This window comes from Lathyrus oleraceus, chromosome 7 (assembly GCF_024323335.1).
Source record: "Lathyrus oleraceus cultivar Zhongwan6 chromosome 7, CAAS_Psat_ZW6_1.0, whole genome shotgun sequence".
Classification (NCBI taxonomy): Eukaryota; Viridiplantae; Streptophyta; class Magnoliopsida; order Fabales; family Fabaceae; genus Lathyrus; species Lathyrus oleraceus.
This window is the reverse complement of record NC_066585.1, coordinates 41,483,659-41,506,065: the sequence shown is the minus strand read 5'-3', so window position 1 is coordinate 41,506,065 and position 22,407 is coordinate 41,483,659. Positions and strand designations below refer to the sequence as shown.

The following is a 22,407-nucleotide window of genomic DNA, read 5'->3' as shown; positions in this document are numbered from 1 at the left end:
CCAAAAGCATAGATATAATCAAAATGGCTTCCATGATCTATGGAGTTATCAGAAATGGTAAGAAAGGTCTAGGTTGTACAGAAATTGGAAAACCTAATGAACTTCAGAAGGAAAAATTGAAACCTCTCTATGAGCATTTTATGCCTGCTGGCACTGAGCCTGACTGTTCTACACAAACATAAAAATCTGCACAGACACGGAAGAAGAACTTAGTTCTCAAACCCAAGTATCATGCACAAATTCCCACTAATTATCTTGTAGCACAAAAAGCCAAGGTTGTAAAACACTTTGGGAGAGTGAACAAAAGAGGACCCCAAACGTAGGTACCTAAGGATAAGATCATTTATGTTATAGATATCCTTATCAGGTCAGTTGAGACACCGATCATGGTATTTGGACATTGGATGCTCGTGACACATGATAGGCAGAAGGCATATGTTCCAAGATTTAGAACTTGAAGGCTTCGTTGGTTTCAGAGGAAACCAGAAAGGGAGGATCATTGGCTCTGGAACTATTGGACCCTAGCTGAGTTGCTCATGTTTTGAATTATTGGATCCTGGATATCCGGAACCTTTATTTGATTTCTAGATCCCCATTTGCATTTGTTTGTGTTGCATAACCACGACTGTTTCTCCCATGTGTGACTTAGATCCGGTTATCTTTGCCTTGAAATTGGTTTATTTCATAAGAAGAATTTGATGATTATTGAGAAATTCGATGCTCTTTGGTTTGTTCCAACAAGTCACAGTATCCCCAACATTTTGCTTGATTCCCCATTCAGAGTTTTATCTCTTGTATTCCCCGACGGAGTTCATCTTCTGATAGAAGTTCCATCTTTTCCGGTAGTGTTTGATTTTGAGCAGTATTTGATTCTGTTCCCTGCAAGGTTGTCTCCCATTTGACATGGTGTTGACTTAAAATTCCCTGCAATGTTGATTTGTTTGGATCCTCAGCAGATCCTTCCTTATCCTCGACATGTTTGGTTGATTATCCTTCAACAGTGCTCTCTCCCTGTGGAGTTTTCCATGATTGATTGGAAGCATGTTCTCCATGTCTTTCCCCTGCCATAGTGGATTTATTCGGAGCTAGATGATTTATTTTCATCCCTAGCATTTTCTCCAGTTGGTGTTTCCATCTTGTTGAGATTAGCCGAGTATTGTAATGATGATTCAAATCTTTGTTATTTATATCCTTTACGTTGTTTGTCAGCATAATTATAATCATATACATGCATATTCACGCATAAACACGACATCAGATATTTATATCCCTTCTCATGGAAGATGTCTTGGTTTAAGGATTCATACTTGTGAATGAATGTTGAGTGTTCTCCAAAGAATGACTTAATAAATTAAAATTCAACACTAACATTTGACTAACCATTGACTAACTATTATTCATTTATGCTTCTACTTTCAAGTCATTTACTTTATGCAATTTAAATTTCAGTCATTTATCATTCATTGTCATTTGCATTTCATGCAACTTATTTATGATTCAGTCCTTTTTCACTTTGCTCATTTGAGCCATATCGTGTGATTGTATATGTTGTTTTGTGTGTTTTGATTTCGTTTGTGGTTTTAGGACCTTAAAGCACATAATAACAACAAAAAGCTTAAAAAAACATTTGGATGATTTTCCAAACTTCCACCTCAAAATTCATCATGATCCAAGCTTCAAATGGAAAAATGTCCAACATGAAAGTTGTTCCCCTTGATCTAAGCTTTCCAAAAAGTCCAAGATCACCTTATTTGGCCAAAGAATAAAGGACTTGCACATGGTTGTAATATGAGGAACCATTTGGATGATTTTCACTTCCACATTTCATACACGATTACATGGCCACATGACTTGATTTCAGCATGATCCTCACTCATTTTGGACCTGAATACATCACTTGATGGGCCTATCACACGCCCATGCAAGCATGCAAGGGAATTACTCAATTTTTGCCATTTTTGGAAGTGTGTGGAAATGAATCTCCTTGGCTATAAATACAACCCTCATTGCTTAGAATTAAGGACCTTATGCCCAAGCTTTGAACCTGCAATCTAAACCCTCTCCATTAAAGGATAATCTTGAAGGTTTTCTTTTGTAAATTGAGTTTCAAATCTCCATCTATTTTGAGATTGAAACTCCAAGAGTCCAGACCTTTTCTTGATCATAATAACTTCCAACAAGCTTCTAAAGCAAGGCCAGGCACAATTGGAATCAAGATCGAGCAAGTTTGAAGCTTCATTAAAGGTGAACTTTCAGAAACTTCATCTCTTCGATTCTCCCTCAATTCTTCACCATTATTTGTGATTTTTGGTTGTCTGAAGTCCTATCAGTGTAGGTAAGAAGATTGAGTTGCTTTGAGGTCAAATCGAAGCAACTCAGTTTATGATCCTCAAAATTCAAATCCCTATATCTTTTTATATACTTGGAATTGGAGAAAATTGAGGCCAGATTCGTGCTCCTGAGCATTTTTCCTTCAAATTAGTGTATTCACTTTTCTTTTTCCATGGAGTTGAGCCTGAACTAGACCGGTGGTGATCGCCGAAGAAGATGACCGGAGCTAGGGCTCTGGTGATGCGCTGGATCAATCCAGACCATCTAATCTGGTTCTCATGTTCTAATCTCACGCGTTCAAAGTGATTACCATGCGTGTGCACGCATTGACTGCAGTGTTTGGTGGAAGCGCGCACTTGACCATCAGAACTGCCACCTCAATTAATGAGGGAGATCTGATGGCCCTTGTTTTTTTGGTTTTATTTTTATTTTCTGATTTTTCATTTAATCCATTTATTTTGATTAATTCATATTAATTTCATTTTTAATCCAAAAAATATGGGACTTTCACCAAAAATCTTTAAATATTTTCCTCTTTCATTTCTGAATTAAAATTATTTTTTGGATTAATTTTGATATTTTTTATGAATTAATTGTTTTGTGCATATTTTTAATTGTTTAAAAGTACTTCTGACTTTTCAAAAATTATGAATTTTTTTGTCTAAGGTCCTTTGACCTTGTTTGACCTAGGATAAATCTCTTGGCCATTTATTTGGTGTTTTGAAGAGATTTTGGGTTTTGACCAAACTAAATTTAATTTAAATGCACTTTAATTGATTAATTGTGTAGAAATTATGTTGAGCCATTTTTATTGACTTGTGAAGTTTGACTATATGTTTGGGCCCTGGTCAAGGTTGATTTGACTTTTGTTGAGTTAAAATCATTGGATTTAGGGGATTGATGAAATGTACATTTCATCTTCCAAAATGAATGAATGATTTTAATTTGATAAAATTCCTCCCATGACCAATTTGTGTTTCATTTATCTCCCATCCCTCTTCATCTTCAATCCTATTCTCTCCCATCCTTTCCATTAACCAATGAAGTCTCAATATCCTAAGGCTAATTGGTTCATCAGTAACTTTGTGTTAGATGAACCAATACAAGTATGGATGAGATAAGTTCATCCTTTGATCTTTTTTTCTTTTTGTGTGTGGTATGTTTTAGGATTATGGTTCATTATATCATATCTCTAACATATATTAACACCAAAATTTCTATTGCCCGACCTCAGATAGTTGTGACTTCTACATAAGTCCAATTACAATTGCTTAACATAAAGTTAAATTTTGACCCTAAAGGCATAACATTCTAGTAAGTGAGATTGTAAGTCTTCCCTCTTTCATGGTATTGTGTGGAAATTTGACCTTTTTCCTTCATTTGGAAGATGTATTGGTTCAAGTATTCATGCTTGTGATAGAGGGTTGAGTGTTCTCCAAAGAATGACTTAATAAATTGAAAAGCAAAACATCACTAACATCTAATCAACTAACATTTGACTAACTTTTACTATTATCTCTTTTATTTTCAAGTAATTTACTTTATACAATTTAAATTCAAGTCATTTACCATTTCATTTGTCATTTACATATCATTTAACTTGTTTATATTCATGTCATTTTCACTTTTCTCACTTGAGCCATATATTGTGATTGTATATATTTGTTTGTGTTTATGGTCTTAGGACCTTAAAATACTTAATAAACAACAAAAACCCTAAAAAATGTTTGTGTGGACTGTTGGATTTGATTTGAGCTTCTGGACTTAGAGTTAGGCAACATTCCATATGCAAAAGGACTTGGCCAATGCCAACTTTTCTGAGACCAAGTTATTGTGATTTGAGCTTTCATCTGATGCAAGTATTGGGATCCACATGAATTCATCTGCTACATAGTCTTGATACAATTGTTACTTTGGACCTATGTCTAATGCCTTATTTTGAGCTAATCAAGGAGTATGTCATATGATACATGAAGAGATAAAGAAGACTGTTATCTGTGAAGTTGCTTGCTTGAATGTGACCATCTTTATTTGATGCCTTACTCTTCATATTGCTATTTGCTTGTTGATATTGCTTGATTCAAAGTCCAAAGGAAAAGTGGGTTTTCTATATGACATTCTTGTTTGTTGGATTGCGTCTCATTGGTCAAATCTTTTCAACTCTTAACTTTTATTTTATGCTTAGGATTAGTCTTTTCTTCTCCTCCCACTTCTTAAACTTCAAAATATCTCCCCCTTTTCAAAAACTTTCTTTGCTTGTGTTTTCAAACTTAGACTCTTTTTGCAAATTAGAAACTTTGGCCTTATGCCATTACATTTTTAAAGTCTTTTCTTAATCAAACTTGTAAATAAATCTAATCATATTGACTTAAAATTTCAAAAGACAAAAAGAACTAACACTCATTCAAAAATTTTGTAGGATCCTTTTGTGCCTCTTGTATACTTAATTTTTTATTAAAAGAAATCCACTCATTTTGAAATTGATACCACGAACTACGAGGTTTTGATCCCTCATTTTTATGTTGGTACGTGGGCACAAGTCCGAAGGTCTTTTCAAACACAAAAATATAATTACTGAATTCTTTTCTCATCTTCACACTCTATTTATTGCAAACATCTTTTATACCAAAAACACATACGCACATAAAAAAGGGCTCCCTAGGAGTACCTAAGACACTTTTGGTGCTAACACCTTCCCTCTGTGTAACCAACCCCCTTACATGTAATCTCTGGCATTTTATTAGTTTTGATTTGAAAACTTCTTATCTTTGAGTTTTGTTCGTACTTTTCCCTTTTCCTTTGGAAACAATAAAAGCGCGGTGGCGACTCTGATTTTATTGATGTTAAGTTTATCCATAACTTAATGGTCATGAATTTACCGCTACAGAAATTAAGTGGAGACTTTGTTGGGGAGTAGTCCTCAGTGGGTTTAACCTACTTTTTTATGTGTATATAACTGTATATTTGATGTTTGTATATTTGTTTTGTGTGATATAATCTGCTTGTTGTGCTTGGTGACCTATGATTGGTGAGATAAGTTCTAACCCTAACTTGAGTGCAATTAAGATATGAGGATGGTATAGTCATGTTCGACTTGTGTGGAGTAGTCCTTAACATGTTGGCTTGAGACCCATCTACTAAGTGGAGACCCTTTTGGAGTTATTGATGTCACACAAGTTATTTATGGTTAGACATTACTTTCTCCGATTTAGGGTCCGAGAAGCCGAGGATCGTAAAACATTTAACCCAACTTGGCCTATTTAGGATGTAGTGTAGAGACTGTTCAGGTGTAGACCTGATAACAGTTGTTACACGATACTACACTCAGACGAGTTTCTCTTGAGAATATTATGGGTTGATGAGTCAATCATCCTAACATATAATATCCAATAGATGGAATTAAGACTTTAGGAACTTTTTAGAACATGATCTATAGGTTTTTATCCTTAGTACACTCCTTTGGGATGGTTCTTAACCCGACTCCATGCTCGTGACTCACAACAAACCCTTTGATTCTTGGTTGACCCAATCAAGTCTTGTCAATATCAATGGAACTCGGGTGTTGATAAGGTGAAAACCATAATCCACAAAAATGGATGGTTGATCTTGATAATGACTTAATTCATCCCTTGACCTTTGTTTGTTTGCCTTGTGTGTGATCCCTTATTTGTGATTGTTGCATCCATGCATTCATGCGCATCATAACATTCGTCACATGAAAAATAACTTCAAGGAACTGAGGCTTTATTTGCAAATATTTTCAGACCATGGATTATGGACGAAGGAAAACTAAGAAGTACAGTTTCAGATGTCCCGACTTGAAAGAGTTAAGGAAGTTATCATCCTTTGTATTAGATCCCTTGGATTTCAAGCAACGTCATGGGAAAATTTTGTCTGTGTTATCTACTGATGTGGTTGAAGGACTCTTGAGTGTGTTGGTTCAGTTTTATGATCCTCTCTACCGTTGCTTCACTTTTCCCAATTATCAGTTTGTGCCTGCATTAGAGGAGTATGCCCATCTCTTAGGAATACCTATTTCTGACAAGGTGCCTTTTAATGGATTTGAGGAGATTCCCAGATCTTATCTCATAGCTGAAGCTCTTCATCTGAAGAAGTCTGAGATTGAGGCTCATTGGGTAAAGAAAGGAGGTATTTTTGGGTTGACTTCTGAGTTCCTCATTAGAAAATCTACCATCTTTGCTCAAGCCGGTAGTATGGACGCTTTTGAAGCTATCTTTGTGTTGCTCATCTATGGTTTAGCTTTGTTCCCTAACATTGATGGTTTTGTTGATGTTAATGCCATTAGAATCTTCTTGATTGGAAATCCTGGGCCTACTCTGTTGGGTGACGTGTATTTTTCTTTGCATTTGAGAAATTCTAAAGGTGGTGGAACTATTATGTGTTGTGTTCCTCTTCTATATAAGTGGTTTATTTCGCACTTGCCTCAGATGCCTGATTTTGTGGAGAACAAAAAATCTCTACGGTGGTCTCAGAGGCTTATGTTCCTCACTAGTGACGATATTGTTTGGTATGACTCTGTATTGAGTAGCTTGGATATTATAGATAATTGTGGAGAATTCTCTAATGTGCCTCTTGATGGATGAGAATGTAATCCAGATTCAACAGTCGAGGGATTTGGGACATGATGTGAATGTCATTGTACTAGTGTTCAAAACCCCTGAGCGGGTAGTCATTTAGTTTGATAGCAACAATAACAATAATGTCAATAGATCGGTATCGCTGTTGGTTATATGGTTAGCGAGCCCCGTCCCCTATATGTCCGATAAAGTTGTATCATACCAGTAAAATGCCACTATGATAAAAAAAATTGTCAAGAGGTTCCTCTACTAGTTGCAGACTCAGTGGTAAATATTACAGATATAACAAAGGTAACCTGTAGTGGTCGTGTGTTCAGTCCGGTATTACTGAAGGTTGTATAAGATATGTCAGTAGGTAAGAAGGCAGAGATTCATGTAGTGAATCCAGTTAGTGCTACAATGTGTCAGTCTAGTGAATCCAACAAATTGAAGACCAACGACGATGATGAGGTGCTACGGTTAATCAAAAGAAGTGAATTCAATGTTGTAGAGCAGCTACTCTAGACACCGTCAAAAATCATTGTACTATCATTATTAATGAATTCTAAAGCGCACAGAGAAGCATTATAGAGAATGTTGGAATAAGCCTACGTTGAACACGCCGTTACTGTGGATCAGTTTGACCACATAGTTGCCAACATCATTTCTTGTAATAATATGAGTTTTTGTGATGAAGAGCTTCCTGAGGAAGGCATAAATCATAATTTAGCACTGCACATTTTGATGAATTGCAAGGAGGACACTCTGTCCAATGTTTTGGTTGATACAGGGTCATCACTGAACGTGTTACCGAAGTCAACTTTGTCAAGACTCTCCTATCAAGGCGCCCAGATGAGGTACAATGGCGTAGTTGTTAAAGCATTCAACGACTCTCATAAAACTGTTATTGGAGAAGTGGAACTTCCAATGAAGATAGGTCCGAGTGATTTCCAAATTAATTTCCAGGTAATGGATATCCACCCGGCCTATAACTGTTTGTTGGGAAGGCCATGGATTCATGAAGATGGATCTATGACGTCTACTATACACCAGAAGTTGAAATTTGTGAAGAACGACAAGCTTGTCATTGTTGGTGTGGAGAAGGCATTGTTGGTGACCCATTTGTCATCTTTCACGTATGTTGATGCTGAGGAGGAAGTTGGAACACCGTTCCAAGCTTTGTTCATTGCTGATGAATTAAAGAAAGTCGGGGCACCCATGTCTTCTTTAAAAGATGCACAAGAGGCTATTCAAGCTGGCAGCATTGATAAGTGGGGTCGTGTTATAGAATTCGCCGAGAACAAGAACATGGCAGGACTCAGATTTCAACCAAGGCCATTCAACGCCAATGTCAAGGTTATGCAACCAACTTTCCGCAGTGGAGGGTTCATTCATGAGAATGATCAACACTTAGTTGCAATTATTGAAGACAATGGTGATGAAGACGAAGCTTGCGCCAACTTTGTGACGCATGGCCAAACTTGCAACAATTGAGTTGTTGTTCATGTTCCTACTGTCATTCACCGTTCTAAGTAATTTTTTTTATTTTTTTTGAGAAAAATCCTTCTCCTATGCCTAAGAGAGAAGTGAACATTGTTGGGCATTTTCTTTATTATCAACAATGAAATATAATTTTATTCATTCACATCTACGATGTTTTATTTTTGATTTTTGGTTTTTCTGAAAAATGGTAATCACAAAAAACATAAATAAATAATAATCTTTCCATCTGCATAATATTTGTTTGCACTCCACTTCTCTAAAATCAAAATATCAAATCATTATGCAAGTTGGTTCTCAAACCCATTGAATATAATGATCCTACTCCCTCTCCAAACTTTGATTTCCCTGTGTTTGAAGTTGAGGAAGAAAATGATGATAAAGAAGTATCTGATGAGTTATCCCGTTTGCTTGAGCATGAGGAGAAAGTCGTTCAGCCGTTTCAAGAGCATATTGAATTGGTCAACTTGGGTTCCGATGATAATGTGAAGGAAGTCAAGATTGGGTCTCAACTGTGTCTAGAAGCTAAGAAGGGGTTGATTGATATTCTTCAAGATTATTCTGATGCATTTGCTTGGTCCTATCAAGATATGTCTAGTTTGGATTATGAGATTGTGCAGCGTAGATTTCCTTTGAAGCCAGAATGCCCGCGGATCAAGTAGAAATTGAGAAGGACTCACCCTGATATGGCAGTGAAGATTAAAGAGGAAGTGCAAAAGCAGATTGATACTGGTTTTCTTGTTACCTCTGAATATCCACAATGGGTGGCGAATATTGTGCATGTTCCTAAGAAAGATGGAAAAGTTCGCATGTGTGTTGATTATAGAGATTTGAACAAAGCTAGTCTAAAAGATGATTTTCCTCTGCCACACATTGATATGTTGGTAGACAATACAACTAAATTCGAAGTCTTTTAGTTTATGGACGGGTTTTCCAGTTATAATCAGTTCAAGATGGAACCTGAAGATATGGAGAAGACCATATTCATTACTCCATGGGGAACATTCTATTATAGAGTGATGCCTTTCGGTTTAAAGAATGATGGTGTAACGTACCAGAGAGCTATGGCCACTCTTTTTCATGATATGATGCATAAAGAGATTGAATTTTATGTTGATGATATGATTGCTAAGTCAAGTGATGAAGAAGAGCATGTTGAGCATTTGTTGAAGTTATTCCAGCGTTTGAGGAAATATAAACTCCGCTTGAATCCCAATAAGTGTACTTTTGGTGTTCATTCTGGTCAGTTGTTGGGCTTTATTGTCAGCGAGACGGGTATTGAAGTTGATCCTACCTAGGTCAAAGCAATACAAGAGATGCCTGCGCCCAAAACTGAGAAGCAAGTCAAAGGTTCTCTCGGCCTCTTAAACTATATCTCAAGATTTAGATCACATATAACTACCACATGTGCGCCTATATTCAAGCTTCTTCAGAAAGATCAGTCTTGTGATTGGACTGAAGATTTCCAGAAAGCTTTTGACAATATCAAGGAATATCTGCTCGAGCCTTCGATTCTGTCTCCGCCTGTTGAAGGAAGATCGTTGATCATGTATTTGACTGTGCTTGAAGAGAGTATGGGTTGTGTTCTTGGTCAGTAAGATGAATCTGGAAAGAAAGAATATATAATTTACTACCTCAGTAAGAAATTCACCGACTGTGAGACTCGGTATTTTATGCTTGAGAAGACATGTTGCATATTGGCTTGGGTTGCTAAGCGTCTGCGCCAGTATATGTTGAATCATACTACTTGGTTGATATCCAAAATGGATCCGATCAATTACATTTTTGATAAGCCTGCTTTAACTGGGAGAATTTTCCACTGGCAGATGTTGTCATCTGAGTATGATATTGAATATCGATTTCAGAAAGCAATTAAAGGTAGTGTCTGAAGGAGAATTGCCATCCAAGGCGCAACGGAATTTAAAAATTTCTCCATTTAGTGATCCTTACGAATGGGCATGATCAGTGATAGAATCGTTACCTCTTGTGGCGATCACGAACGTTGAACGATGACAACGTCTCTACTTAGTCCACACGAACAGATTCCTTCAATCTCAGTGCTAGCTGTTACGAATGAAGACTTTGATTGAGAGAGAGAGAGAGAGAAATGGAATGCAAGAGTGACAATGCTTCTACCCAAGGGTTCTATTTATAGAACCACTTGTGTGGGCTTTAAGCTAAAAAGTCCACTTAAGTGTATTTTGGCCCATATCTTATAATATGCCCAAAATCACTTAAGTGTGTGGTATCTTACCATATTTCGTATTCCACTTAAGTGCACCGTACTTACGGTGTTCCTTAATTACTCTATTTCTCATCAATCCGTCCTTTGTGTGTGACCCTGTAGGTTTTCGCGACGTTGGCAATTATATTAAATCACGCATTTAATATAATAAACAGTGAGCGGTATCTAGCAACACATCACTGCTACACAAGACACGAAAATGTCATGTGATCTGACAAATCCTTCTGTGATAATAATTATGTGTATAATTACCCTTTTGCCCTTATATCTATATTGAATACAAGGCATAGACTGTGTCATCCTTGTCCAGTTCAATATTGGGCCCATAGACATTTATCCTGTTACGCAGGATGGGCAAATTCCATCTAGGTCACTCATGTCCCTTAGCATGCTTCGTGGAGTACCCATCAACTGCCTTTATGGTTATCCAGTTACGGACAATGTTGGATCAGCAATAAAGCACTCGACTCTACATCTAGGGTCCATAGTGGTTTCAGGTCGAAGAGTGGTATACACCATTATCACCATGAGAATAACTTATGACACTTTGCATAACATTCTATATAGTATTCTCATAGCGGGTCAATCCAGTATGAATATTACTCTTAATATTCATACCTATGTTTAAGACTTGATAACTCTTTATCCATGATCTATGAGACGTGATCATCAGTCTACAAACATAATAGTCTTCATGCTTTAATATTATCCCACTTCACAATAAAGCTTGACTACGAATACTTTAAGAATAGTGTCCTTATGTTTAATGTGATCTCATGATTAAGTCATACTTGATACATTAAACGGACTATCTATTCCAGGGACTTTATTAAACAAACATAATAAAGAAAAATGCCTTTTATTATTAATAAATAATTCGATACAAGTACCGAAAGTATTGGCCTCTAGGGCTTACACCAACAATCTCCCACTAGCACTAGAGCAAATCAGGCATATCCCTAATGCCCATAGATCTAGTATGGCCATCATGCTTCTGCTGCGCAAGAGGTTTTGTCAGTGGGTCAGCAATATTGTCGAGTGTATGTACTCTACATATTTTCACATCTCCTCTATCTATTATCTCTCGAATGAGGTGATAACGCCTAAGTATGTGTTTGGATCGTTGGTGAGATCTAGGCTTCTTAGCTTGTGTGATAGCACCATTGTTATCACAATAGAGACCAATGGGATCCACAATACTAGGAACTATGTCAAGTTCACTAATGAACTTTTTGATCCAAACAGCTTCCTTTGCTGCACTTGAGGCAGCAATATACTCGGCCTCGGTTGTAGAATCAACAACTGTATCTTGCTTTGAACTTTTACAGCTCACAGCGCCACCGTTTAAACAAAACATGTAACCAGATTGCGATCTAAAGTCATCCTTATCTGTCTGGAAGCTAGCATCGGTGTATCCAAATACAGCCAACTCTTCCTGACCTCCATATATCAAGAATGAGTCCTTAGTCCTTCTCAAGTACTTAAGGAAATTCTTGACATCTACCCAATGGGCATCACCAGGATCAGATTGGTACCTACTCATTGCACTTAAAGCATACGAGACATCTGGTCGAGTACATAACATGGCATACATGATAAATCCTATTGCAGATGCATATGGAATCTTATTCATGCGATCCCTTTCTTCCTCAGTTGAAGGGGATTGTGTTTTTGATAGACACAGGCCATGTTGCATAGGTATGAATCCTTTCTTGGAATCATGCATATTAAAGCGTCTCAACATTTTGTCTATGTACGTACTCTGACTTAGGCCAAGCAGTTTTTGTATCTATCTCTATAGATTCTGATTCCTAATATATAGGCTGCTTCACCTAGGTCCTTCATAGAAAAGCATTTCCCCAACCAAGACTTTACTTGTTGTAGGGTAGGGATATCGTTTCCAATGAGTAATATGTCATCTACATATAATACCAGGAAAACGATCATGCTCCCACTAACCTTCTTGTAGACACAAGACTCATCTTCGTTCTTGATGAATCCATATTGTTTTACTGTTTCATCAAAATGAAGATTCCAGCTTCTGGAAGCTTGCGTCAATCCATAGATTGACCTTTGTAACTTACATATCTTTTGGGCTTCTTTTGGTATGTCAAATCCTTCAGGTTGTGTCATGTACACATCCTCAAGAAGATTCCCATTAAGGAAAGCAGTTTTGACATCCATCTGCCATATTTCATAATCATGATATGCAACGATAGCAAGTAAAATCCGAACAGATTTAAGCATTGCAACTGGTGAAAAGGTTTCATCATATTCAACCCCATGAATTTGTTTATATCCTTTTGCAACCAGACTTGCCTTATAGGTATGTACCTTACCATCCATGTCAGTCTTCTTTTTGAAGACCCACTTGCATCCTATAGGGTTGACTCCTACAGGAGGCTCTACCAAGGTCCAAACTTGGTTTGTGTACATGGAATCCATTTCAGATTTCATGGCTTCTAGCCACTTCTCAGACTCGGGACCAATTATGGCCTCTTGGTAGGTCACAGGCTCATCTTGATCCATGAGTAATACATCACCTTGATCTGTTATGAGATATCCATATCTCTCAGGTAGGTGACGTATCCTGCTTGACCTACGCTGGTCTTGTTCTACTTGAGCAGGTTGCTCTTTCACAACTACTTGTGTTTCCTGCTCTAATTCCTTCATAGGTGTATCGATGCTTTGTGATTCTTGAATTTCCTCAAGCTCTACTTTCCTCCCACTGATTCCTTTGGAAATAAAATCCTTTTCTAGGAAAACTCCAGTTCGAGCGACAAACACTTTTCCCTCTGAAGGATTGTAGAAGTAATACCCTCTTGTTTCTTTAGGATACCCCACAAATAAGCATTTGTCAGATTTGGGCTCAAGCTTAGTTGAAATTTGTCGTTTCACATAAACTTTGCAACCCCAAATATTCATGTAAGACATATGTGGTTTCTTATCACTCCATATCTCATATGGTGTCTTCTCAACCTTTTTGGATGGAACACGGTTAAGTGTGTAAGCTGTTGTCAATAGTGCATGTCCCCAAAAGGAGTTTGGAAGATCGACGTGACTCATCATGGATCGGACCATGTCTAACAGGGTTCGATTTCTTCTCTCAGATACACCATTCCATTGGGGTGTTCTAGGAGGAGTAAGTTGGGATAGGATCCCACACTCTTTCAGATGGTCATCAAACTCTAGGCTTAAATACTCACCACCTCGATCTGATCGAAGAGTTTTAATATTCTTACCTAGTTGGTTTTGTACTTCATTCTTGAATTCCTTGAACTTTTCAAAGGACTCTGATTTATGTTTCATTAAATACACATAACCATATCTACTGAAATCATCAGTAAATGTGATGAAGTACTGAAAACCTCCTCTGGCTGGTATGTTCAGTGGTCCACATACATCAGTATGTATGAGGGCCAAAAGATCATTAGCTCTTTCACCTTTTCCTGTGAATGGAGACTTTGTCATCTTTCCAATTAAACAAGATCTGCATGTCTCATATGATTCATAATCAAAAGAGTCCAACAGTCCATCTTTATGGAGTTTGGAAATGCGTTTCTCATTTATGTGGCCTAATCGACAATGCCAAAGGTAAGTTGGATTTAACTCATTAGGTTTCATCCTTTTAGTATTAATGTTATAAATAGGCATTTCAAGATCAAGGACATATAGTCCATTGTTCATTTGTGCAGAAGCATAGAATATATCATTCAAATAAATTGAGCAACAATTGTTCTTTATTATAAATGAAAAACCAAACTTGTCCAAACAAGAAACGGAAATAATATTCCTGCTAATTGCAGGTACATAATAACAGTTCTCTAACTGAATTATTAAACCACTAGGTAAAGTCAATACATAAGTTCCTACGGCTAAAGCAGCAACCTTTGCTCCATTGCCAACTCGTAGGTCGACTTCACCTTTTGCCAAATATCTACTCCTTTTTAGTCCATGCACATTTGTACAAATGTGAGAACCGCATCCAGTATCTAATACCCATGATGCTGAAGTAGATAAATTAATTTCAATAACAAAAATACCTGAAGTTGAAGTCTCTACTCCATTCTTCTTATCTTTCAGGTACTTTGGGCAGTTTCTCTTCCAGTGTCCGGTCTTACCGCAATGGAAGCAGGTGCCTTCTTTTGCTATGCCTCCACTAGGCTTTAAAGCAGCAACGGTGGGTTTGGGTTTGGCAACTTCCTTGCCTTTCCCTTTATCACCCTGCTTAGTGGGCCTTTTGTTCTGTCTCTTTCCATTTCCGATCATCAGAATGGACTTCCCTTTTGACTTCAGATTCTGCTCAGCAGTTCTTAACATGGCGAGCAGTTCAGGAAGAGATTTGTCCATATCATTCATATTGAAATTTAGGACAAATTGATTGAATCTATCTGGCAACGATTGCAAGATCAAATCAGTCGCAAGTTCCTTTCCGAGGGGGAAACCCAATCTCTCAAGGTTTTCCACATACCCAATCATCTTGAGCACATGGGGACCTACAGGGGCTCCCTCAGCTAACTTGCCTTGAAAAAGGGCTTTTGAAACTTCAAACCTCTCATGCCTCGCTTGCTCTTGATAGAGCATCTTCAGGTGTTCGATCATATCGAACGCTGCCATGTTCTCATGTTGCTTTTGCAATTCTGAGTTCATGGTAGCTAGCATGAGACAAGCAGTTTCATTGGCATCATCAACATGCTTCTTATAAGCATCTCTTTCTGCCTTAGGTGCAGAACTAGGAGGTTCCTCTTCAGGAACAGGTTTCTCCAAGACATACAACTTTTTATCATGTTTGAGGACAATCCTCAGGTTTCGGTGTCAATCCAGAAAATTTGTCCCAGACAATTTTTCTTTGTCAAGGATTGATCGCAAGATGTTGTTAGAGGTGTTTGTTGTCATGGTAATCTACATAAAAATTAATGAAAATATAAGTATCATTGACATATTTAATTAGGCCTTTAATTAAATATGCTCCCACTATTTTACTCAAAACAAATGACCCTCATCATTTAATTCGGAAAATCCCGTTGGAAGATTTTCTAGTGGGTCGAGATCCATATTTCACTTCGTTCTAAGTCCGCGTAGGCAGATTACACAAAACTAGGTTATTTAGGTAGGAACTCCTTCCAATTGTATCTAATACAACTCTCAAATATTTTAGTTGGGTGAATAACTCCTTATTCCAATCCATCATATGGATAATTCCCAACTCTTGCTTCTAAACATATATAATCTTATTATAATTTGTTTAGTCTCCTTATTCCAATCCATCACATGGATAATTCCCAACTCTTGCTTCTAAACATATATAATCTTATTATAATTTGTTTAGTCAAGTTTGACCCATTGTTTTAACAATTGGATATTACAATTATCCCATCGCACCTTACTAATATAGAACATGCACCTCGCGTAGGCGAAACCTACATTATCTGATACTAGTCTTGATGAGTGTTAAAACTTGGAAAGCATAAACTTAATATTTAATTTGAGGGAATTTGCAATTATTCTGATCTCACCGGCTTATTTATCATATAAATCGTCTCTCACATGCATCAACATACATACACATGCATCAACATACATATATAATGAAACAGTTATGGCCCCTAGCGCAATTGTTCTCCCAAGCCAATGAGAGAACCTAAGCTAACCTAATAACGATCTAAGCTTCTTCAAGCAAGATCTTCAAGGTTGTCCTCCTTTGGCACTGTCTTCTTTGCTTTCTTCATAACATTACATTACATAAAGAAACTCATTTTACATACGAGGGAGTGAGATGAGAAAAGAAGTTACATTGAGAGATTGAAAGAGAGGCACGACACGCAGGTCGTATTTTAAAATCCAAAACAAAATAAAGGAAAACTAAGGCCATAACCGATCACCACAAGACAATAATAAACACATTATTATTATTATTATTAATTCTTTTAATTAATTAAAACCAAATTAAATCTCGACGACCGATCACATTACGCAGAGTTAGCCGAACGGGTGAATTTTGCCTTGCGTTAACCGGTTAACCATATGCGTTAACTGTAACACCCTTCTAAAATACCCCAAAATATTTAATTAAAATAGCAATATATCAATCAGAGTAAATATGCAACTAAGGGTGTCACACATGACACTTCACACCGTGTTCCAAAATATCTGGTCATACTCATTTATTTATCAAAATAAACATTTGCATAATACGCAGCGGATACAAACTAACAACATTCAAACCATGTAATACATTACATGTAAAGTTGTTCAACAACCAAATGAAAACATAGTAAAACATCCCATCCCGATGTTACATCTACCAGAGCATGACCCACTAAGGAACTACACTAGACTCCAAGGACTAGCTTCTACTCAATCACTGCTCGTTACCTGAAAAATAGTTGTAAGGGTGAGTTCCTCAATCAATATAATAAGCATTATAGAATATCATGTAATGCTAAGTAATAACACAATTAATCACCCTAATCATATCACACATTTGGTAACGGCACATCAACACAAATGGCATACTCCATATCAACACAGTTCATACTCATACCCAATGCCAACACAAACACACGTATAATATTGGAATACATCCATTCATATTATACGTCATACATACATTATGCAATGAGACTCCATGCATGCGGTACCGACTATTCGTGAACATATAGTTCAACCTCACCGATCAAATCCAGATACGGCTACCAAGCTCACTAGTCCCACTCATTTGAGACTTAGTGACTCACTCACTAATTCCTCACCATGGGAATTAGCTACCACCCCAAGGGCTATGATATGCACGCTAATCACCTAGCATGCAAACATCAACAACAATCCACAATACTAACTCACTAATTCCTCACCATGGGAATTAGCTACCACCATAAAGGCCACAATATGCAAGCTAAATCACTTAGTCATGCAACATCCACAATCATCCACAATGGACATATGCTCACACTCTAAGCCATAAACAGTCCATTCATAATTTCATACATGATAGATACATTCGCAACATTATGCATATCATCATACATCATCAACATATTCACCACATAATCATATCATGTCATAATACATAATCAATCACAGCATTAGCACACTCTACTAATACCTATACTACTCAAAACAACGGGAAATGATCCCTACTCTATCATACATCAGCTAAATTACATTACTCAGCTGAACAACCAAAAACTGCACAACAATCAGCACAGAAAAATCACAATCCTGCCCATACGCGTATTGCCTAGTCCCATACGCGTATGGCCCATTTCTCAGCCAAACCCCATACGCGTACCACCTATCTCATACGCGTATGCTACGCGTACCACTTCCCCATACGCGTACCAACAGAGACCAAACCACGTTCAAAACATCATCTTCCTCATCCATACGCGTATTGCCTAGTGCCATACGCGTACCAGACCATCTCATACGCGTATTGCCTAATGCCATACGCGTATGACCAGAAACCAGATTTCCAGATCTGCTATGGTCTTCTCTGCTACGAGATCTCCCAATTCCAACCTCCTACAATCCAATTTTTGCACATAAATCGTTCATATCATCTAACACGAATCATACCCTATTCAATTTCACCAATTCTAACATTTTTACATCTAATTCCTACGAATTCCTTTCAATCAAAATCCAATTTCGTTCATCCAAAAGTTCACAATTTCATCATGCATCATTCCAATTAGAGTCAAATCAATGGCCTATCACTACCCACTACATGTTATCCCATAATACCCATTAATCGACGATAAACCCCCCTTACCTGAGTTAATCCGACAAATCTCTGAGCTTTAAGCTTTTCCTCTCTTCAACCCTTGTTCTCTGGCTCTTTGCCCTTTTCCCTTTTCCACTTTAGAGTCGTTTTTCTGTATTCACGTGAAAACTCTTTTTTTACCAAATGGGACCTTTTCTAATTCCAACTTTTATTCCAATAAAAATAATGATAAAATAATCCAATAATAATAATTCCAATAAAAATGTTCCAATTATTTAATTAAATTAATAAATATATTATTAACTTAAATTAAATAATTATCTTATTTTATCGGGGTGTTACAACTCTCCCCCACTAAGAGAGTTTTCGTCCTCGAAAACATACCTCAAGCGAATAACTCTGGATAAGACTCCTTCATCTGACTCTCAAGTTCCCAAGTCACATTGCCACCTGCTGGTCCTCCCCAAGCTACCTTTACTAAAGCAATCTCTTTACCCCGCAACTGCTTCAACTCTCGATCCTCAATCCTCATAGGTGATGTTTCAACAGTCAGGTTATCTCTCACCTGGACATCATCTACTTGGACCACATGCGACGGATCATGAATGTACCTCCTCAACTGAGACACATGAAAAACCTCATGCAAATTCGCAAGTGACGGCGGTAAAGCGATACGATAGGCTACCTCCCCTATCCTCTCCAAAATCTGATAAGGACCAATAAATCGAGGTGTCAACTTCTTCGACTTCAAAGCTCGACCAACCCCAGTTATCGGAGTAACACGAAGAAACACATGATCTCCCTCTTGGAACTCAAGTGACTTCCTCCTCTTGTCGTGATAACTCTTCTGACGACTCTGAGCAATCCTCATCTTCTCCTGAATCATCTTAATCTTTTCCGTAGTTTGTTGAACAATCTCCGGTCCAACTACAGTACTCTCACCGGACTCATACCAACATAAAGGTGTCCGACATCTCCTACCATACAAAGCTTCAAACGGTGCCATACCAATGCTCGAATGAAAACTATTGTTGTAGGTAAACTCAATCAAAGGTAAATAACAATCCCAAGCACCTCCCTTTTCCAAAACACAAGCCCTCAAAAGATCTTCTAATGACTGAATCGTCCTCTCAGTCTGACCATCAGTTTGCGGATGATATGCAGAACTCAATCTCAGTTTAGTTCCCAAAGCCCTCTGCAAACCTTCCCAGAACTTCGATGTAAATCTAGGATCTCTATCCGAAACAATACTCGACGGAATACCATGCAAACTTACAATCTTCTCAATATACAGCTCAGCTAATCTCTCTAACGGATAACCCATTCTGATCGGAATGAAATGAGCCGATTTTGTCAATCTGTCAACAATCACCCAAATAGCTTCAAAATTCTTACTTGTCCTCGGTAAACCAGAAACAAAATCCATACTGATACTATCCCACTTCCACTCTGGAATAACCAACGGTTGCATTAGCCCAAACGGCTTCTGATGCTCAATCTTTGACTTCTGACAAGTCAAACAAGAATAAACAAAACTCGCAATTTCTCCTTTCATTCCCGGCCACCAAAATAGCTTTTTCAAATCATGATACATCTTCGTAGCCCCAGGATGAATACTCAAGCCACTACGATGTCCTTCCTCAAGAATACTCTTCTTAAGCTCGGTAACATCCGGAATACACACCCGATTACCAAATTCCAAAACACCATTCTCATCAACTCTGAATTCACCACCTTGACCTTGATTCACTAGAGTCAACTTATCAACCAAAAGCACATCGGATTTCTGACCCTCTCTAATCTCATCCAGAATATCACTCGTTAACTTCAACATTCCCAATTTAACACTATTGTGAGTACTTTCACACACCAAACTCAAGTCTCTAAACTGTTCAATTAAATCCAGTTCCTTAACCATTAACATAGACATATGCAATGATTTCCGACTCAATGCATCAGCCACTACGTTTGCTTTACCCGGATGGTAATTCAAACCAAAGTCATAATCCTTCAGAAACTCTAACCATCTCCTCTGTCTCATATTCAGCTCTTTCTGATCAAACAAATACTTTAAACTTTTATGGTCACTGAAAACCTCAAATCTTGACCCGTACAAGTAATGCCTCCATAACTTCAGAACAAATACCACGGCTGCCAACTCTAAATCGTGTGTCGGATAGTTCCTCTCATGAACCCTCAGTTGTCTCGAAGCATAAGCTATAACTTGCTTATTCTGCATCAACACACCACCCAAACCCAACAATGAAGCATCACAGTAAACCTCAAATGGTTCTGACGGACTCGGTAATATCAGAATAGGAGCAGTAGTTAACCTTCTCTTTAACTCTTGGAAACCTTCTTCACATTTTGAGTTCCAAACAAAAGCTTGCCCCTTTCTAGTCAACATCGTCAACGGTAACGCCAACTTAGAAAATCCCTCAATGAATTTCCTATAATAACCTGCAAGTCCAAGAAAACTCCTTATCTCAGAAACTGACTTCGGAGCTTCCCACTTAGATACCGCTTCTATCTTAGAAGGATCAACAGCAACACCATCTCTTGAAATCACATGACCAAGAAAACTAACTTCTTCTAACCAAAATTCACACTTTGACAGTTTAGCAAATAACTTCTTTTCCCGCAGAACTCCCAAAACCACTCTCAAATGTTCAGCATGCTCTTCTTCCGATTTCGAATACACCAAAATATCGTCAATAAACACCACAACAAACTGATCTAGGTACGGATGGAAAATCCTATTCATATACTCCATAAATACTCCAGGCGCATTAGTCACACCAAAAGGCATTACAGAATACTCATAATGTCCATACCTTGTTCTGAAAGCAGTCTTCTGAATATCCTCAGTTTTCACACGTATCTGATGATACCCAGATCTCAAATCTATTTTGCTGAACACACTCGCACCAACCAACTGATCCATCAAATCATCAATTCTCGGCAAAGGATACCGATTCTTGATCGTCACTTTATTCAGTTGCCTGTAGTCCACACACAACCTCATAGTACCTTCTTTCTTCTTAACCAATAACACTGGTGCACCCCACGGTGACACACTCGGACGAATAAATTTCTTATCCAACAGATCTTCCAACTGACTCTTCAATTCAGTTAATTCAACAGCAGACATACGGTACGGAGCCATCGATATCGGCCTAGTACCAGGTACCAAATCAATCGAGAACTCAACTTCACGCTCTGGCGGTAATTCATTCACTTCTTCAGGAAACACATCAGGAAAATCACACACTACGGCTAAATCGCAAATTACCAGTTTATCTTTAGCCTCTAAAGTCGCTAACAGCATAAACAACTCTGCCCCATCTGCTACTGCTTCATTCACCTGCCTTGCAGATAGAAACAAACTCTTCCCTTCCTCAATCTCAGGAAAGATCACAGTCTTATCAAAACAATTGATATAGACTCGGTTAAACACCAACCAGTTCATACCCAGAATAACGTCAACCTGCACTAGTGGAAGACACACTAGGTCCATCCTAAAGTCTCTACCAAAAATATTCAAAGGACAATTTAAACAAACTGAAGTAGTAGTCACTGAACCCTTCGCAGGAGTATCAATCACCATACTACCATGCATCTCAGATATCTCTAACTTAAGTTTCACAGCACAATCCAAAGATATAAAGGAATGAGTCGCACCTGTGTCAATAATAGCTACAAGAGGAAAGCCATTAACATAACACGTACCTCGGATCAAACGATCATCTGCAGAAGTCTCAGAACCCGATAAAGCAAAAACCTTGCCTCCCGACTGGTTCTCTCTCTTCGGCTTAGGACACTGTGGACTGATATGACCCACCTCTCCACAGTTGAAACAAGTCACAGTCTTCAACCGGCACTCTGCAGCCAAGTGACCACCTTTGCCACACTTAAAACACTTCTTCTCCTTACTGGTACACTCATGGATACGATGTCCAGCCTGACCACATCTGAAACACTTAGCAGGGGCACTAGAGTCTCCCCCACTAGGCCTCTTCATCCCACTT

At 37.9% G+C, this 22,407-nt stretch overlaps 1 pseudogene; it reads left to right on the top strand.

Moving 5' to 3' along the window:
- The first annotated feature begins 7,274 nt into the window (after nucleotides 1–7,274).
- LOC127101912 (pentatricopeptide repeat-containing protein At3g14730-like) overlaps nucleotides 7,275–22,407 on the top strand; it is a 41,771-nt pseudogene continuing 26,638 nt past the window's right edge.